Source organism: Felis catus, chromosome A1 (genome assembly GCF_018350175.1).
Source record: "Felis catus isolate Fca126 chromosome A1, F.catus_Fca126_mat1.0, whole genome shotgun sequence".
Classification (NCBI taxonomy): domain Eukaryota; kingdom Metazoa; phylum Chordata; class Mammalia; order Carnivora; family Felidae; genus Felis; species Felis catus.
The window spans coordinates 63,046,365-63,051,482 of NC_058368.1; positions in this window are offsets into that span (position 1 = coordinate 63,046,365).

Sequence of the window (5,118 nt, forward strand, 5' to 3'; positions counted from 1 at the left end):
TGAAACATGCCATTATGTAAGAATGAGGGCAATGACAAAATAGTATTCTTTCATATGTAATAATATTCAGAATTTTAATTTTCAGATGCTAATATTCATAGCCCTAGAGCTACTAATTTAGTGTATTTGCAACATGTACCCCGACCTTAAGTAGAATCATATTTATTGCATTTCAGTTTATTGAAAGTCTGAAACATTAAAAAATTCTCTGTATACTAATTTTTTATTAAATTCCCATTTTTAAAATGTAATAAATAAAATACTATTAAAATTTTATTTCAAAGAGATATTTTCCATATGCTCAAATACATGTAATATATATTGCTTGCACTGATTTTAAATGGTAAATAATGGAAAGATAGACCAACAAACTGCTTGTTTATGTCATCATAAGCATTCAGTAATTGAGTTATTTGTGATAGAATATTGAACTTGAGCACACACTCAATGTTTAATTGACTTGAGAAAATATATGCAGAAAAGCTGACGAACTAACGTAACAGTGAAAACTAATTGTTGATCAATATGTTTTTAACACATTTCATACTTTGCTAATGTATGTTTGAAAAAAAGATTTAAGGTTAAGTTATGCTGAATAATGTCTATTAAGGAGTATTAGACACAATTTTTCATCAGCTTTTTATTAAGACCTACTGTATTAAATATTTTTGCTTCTAATTGTTTAATATCAATTTAACTTTGCCCCTTTTTTATCAGAAAAACAGCTTCCAGTGTTATTTTACAGCTCCATCATTAAGTAAATCTGTAAATTTATTTAATTTTGTTATATTCAATATCAAATGTTAAGATTATTTAACTCATATATAATGGAAATATACTCTAATGAAATAGTACAATAGGTGTCTATAAAACCTTAAAGTATATTATGTGTATTCATAAATATCTATTTTAAAAAATTACATGGATAGGCCTCATAGCCAATGGTAAATGGCAGAGAAAAATAACAAAAGATCAGAGAAATTATTTGAAGATTAAAGGATGAAGTCAATAAATCTAAACAGAAAAAAAAAAGTGTGAGATAATATCAGTCGTTTTATCATGTGTATTTTCAATCTTGAAATTAGAGATTGGAGTATGAAACATGTTAGAAAAATACTAGCTAGAATTTACCCAAATTTAATGAATAATAAATTAAGAAATTAAGAAACGGCATGAACTTGTAACAAGATAAATCCCTGTGCTCTAAGAAATGTAACAAGCATTTTGGGCTGAAGGAAAACAACATAAGAAAGAAGGAATGAAGTGACTGAAAGAAATAAATGTCCTTTATTAATAAATTCCAAAGATATAACTAAAATATAAAGTTATATTGTGGAGCTTATAATCTATGTAGATGTAATATTAGGGCCACCTGTTTTTTTTTTTAATTTTTTTTTCAACGTTTTTTATTTATTTTTGGGACAGAGAGACAGAGCATGAACGGGGGAGGGGCAGAGAGAGAGGGAGACACAGAATCGGAAACAGGCTCCAGGCTCTGAGCCATCAGCCCAGAGCCCGACGCGGGGCTCGAACCCACGGACCGCGAGATCGTGACCTGGCTGAAGTCGGACGCTTAACCGACTGCGCCACCCAGGCTCCCCGAAGGCCACCTGTTTTGATGAGTACTGTGTGTTATACATAAGTGATGAATCACTAAATTCTCCTGAAACTATTACACTAAATGTTAACTAGAATTTAAATAAAAATTTGAAACAAAAAAATGAAAAAATCATAGCAAAACCATGGGAGAAATGGTACTTAACTGTTGCAAAGTTACTTTATATGAAGGGGCACAGTGGTAACTCTAAGTGAACTCTGACAAGTGGAGGATACCTATCGTAAGCCCTTGAGCCACTACACATGCAGAAATGAGATAGGGCTAAAATGCCAATAAAGGAATTAAAATGAAGTAGTAAATAACATACAATTAATCCAAAGTAAATATATATAATTTTATATGTATGTACACACACACATAGTAGGGCACACACCTACACGCGCACACACACACACACACACACATATATAGTAGGGCAAATAGAAAATGGCAAAGTAGCAGACCTAAATTCATTTAATTTTTTTAATGTTTAATTTTGAGAGAGCATGAGGGAGGGAGGAGCAGAGAGAGCGGGAGACACAGGATCCGAAGCAGGCTCCAGGCTCTGAGCTCTCAGCACAGAGCCCGATGCGGGGCTGGAACCCACCAGCCATGAGATCATGACCTGAACCGAAGTCAGGTGCTTAGCTGACTGAGCCACGCAGGTGCCCCAGACCTAAATTTAAATATATTAAAAATCATATGAAATCGTAGACCAAACATTCCAGTTAAAAGGCAGAGATCATTAGGTAATATTCTAAACTGAATTGTGTCCCTCTCCCCCCAAATTCATATATTGAAGTGCTAACCATTAGTACACGAGAATATAATATTTGGAGATACAATTTTCAAAGACACAGTTAAAGTTTCAAGGGTGGGTCCTAATCCATCACGACTAGTACTTATAAGAGAAAATTTGTACATGGGTGCACACAGTGGGAAGTGAGGACATAGAAGGCAGGCATCTCAAGCCAGAGTGAGCACTCAGAAGAAACGAAACCTGCCAACACCTTGATCTTTAAATTCTAGCCTCCTGAATCAGGAGAAAATAAGTCACTCAATCTGTGGAGTTTCATTTTGGCAGCTCATACAAATAGAGTGTAAAAAGGCAAAATTCACTTTTATGCTATCTAAAAGAGATGAGCTTTAAAACAAATTAGTATACAAATAATACAGGAAAGTGAAGTTGGTTAATATTTGTAAATCGATGTCCTATGAATGAGTTGAATAACAGAGAAAATACATATGATCTCAAAAGATACTTAAAAAAAAAAAACACAGGAAGGTGCCTGGAAAGACATTTAGAATTGAAAAATAAGTTTACCTTCAAAGAAGGAACAGGAAATTGGGCAGTTAGTCAAGGATGACATACTATTAGCATAGGTTTTCTTTTTTCTTTTGTTTTCCTGATGTGATAATTATTTCAGAAAAAACAATATTGGAATAATACCTCTTATATACTAACGTCTGATTTTAATGGCAAGGATTCAAAGCATTTTATAGTTAGTAAAGTAATATTTAAAAAATTCTTAGTACTGTTTGACATGAGCTAATAGATATCTCATATAAAAAAAAAAGCATTATTTCTACTAAATGTTTTGACTCCGTGATTGTGTAGGAAATTTCAATTTTCAAGAATCTTATTTTTTCTTTAAATATTCATTTGCTTTAAATTGATGTTTTGTATGGCTTACTGTATCTCTGCTATGAAGAGATGTGAAATAATTTAGCCATATTCGTTAATTCTAGCTTTTATATTTTTTTCTCAATTTAATAAGTTTTAAATAGTATCTTCTAAATAGTGAATGATTTAAAAACTCATTGCATACTATGAAAAATATGTCGTCATCTCAAGTTACAGATAACAATTCTGTGTGCTCTACTTTAAGAAGATTTTTTTATAGGCTATACCTTCCAGCTTATGATTAAAACATTGGCCTACACAGTTGCCATGTACTATCTACCCCAAATGTTAAGACCTTACGTTGACATACCAGTTCAAATTTCCAGAACAATTTTTGCTTTTCTGGGAGAAAAGATAGAAATAAAACTTCAATAGACCTAGAATACATTATTGATAAAGATGCAAATTTTTATTCAATGTCCTCCATGCCTACCAAGGTCCTCTCCTTGGGGAAGTAGGACACCTTTTCATATAGACATGCTTATCTCTTTCCTAAAGCAAATAGATCCAACCACAGCCAAAAATTCAGATTACTTGTGCTTTAAGTCATCAACTAAGGATAAAACTAGAACTCTCTACTACTTCCTATTATAAAGTTTAAGAGACATGAACTTTGGTGAGCATTGTCTGAAGAGCAGTGCTTAATTTTGAAACACAAGAGAAAGTAAGAGCTATAGATCCTCCTGCATTAGGTTAACTTTATAAATAATAACCTACGTATAAACAGCATCATCTTTATAATGTTTAGATACATAGATACCTGTAGTGTTTAGATACAATAGTTTAGATCCCTGTTTTTCAAATGGAATTCCTGTTTCCTGTAACATCGTTACCTTTCTTTACCCAAGCAGAGGCAAGTTTGGAGTACCACTAGGAAAAAATATGTAGGTACCATTTGCTTGAAACGAGTTGTATATTTAACCTAAAATGGGAAGAAATGATTCAGAAAATGTAAACTCAAAATTTTTGCTCAATTTTGTGTCTAATTTATAGGGTCTATCATAGAAGTATGTAGTCTCATGTAGAAGGGACCTTATGTCATGTAATGTTATAAACATGCTTAGTATGCATGATCAAGTGTTGGTGAATAAGCAGTATAGAGATGACACAAGGAGAGAATAAGAGCAAGAGAAAGAAAGATGGATGGGCACAGGAGTCCCTTTCTCTTGTTACATGAATGTAAACTTTTATAGGTTTTTGTTAATCGAAGAATGTTCCCAACTTGGTGATAAGAGAACATACAGAAACATCATTTAATTTCCGAGGTCTCAGAACTCATGGCTAGAGCCACCAGTTGGTTTAGGATTGCCTTTTTCATTGCCTTTCCCATATGTTGCTTTCAATTTCGTTATATTTAGTGGTTTAAAAAAATAATTCACCCTACTATTTTATTTTGGAATTCAGATGTAATACATACACACACCTATCAGTTATGTTATGTCGATTTTAAAGAAAGATCTGAAATGGAGTGGTGAAAGGAATATGGTCCTATATTTGAAGCGAGATATTAAAAATAGATTAACAGGAGACATGAGATATTCTGCATAAAGACTTAATATCATGTCTAAAATTGTACAACAGAATGTTTTGCTTTAACTTAAAATATGCCTACTGATGACTGTGCTCCTATTGAAAAAATCTGAGTTGGTTAGCAAATCAAAGCATTACATTTGTAGTCAAACAGATTATCTACCTAACTCTGACACTGGCTGGGGCATAAACATCACTTTCACAGCATTCAGTGTATTATGTAAATTGAGGGATGATGGTTCTCTTAGTACTGAGGTGTCATGGGAAAGATAGCAATAATCATTACTTCAACAATTCCCAGCATAGC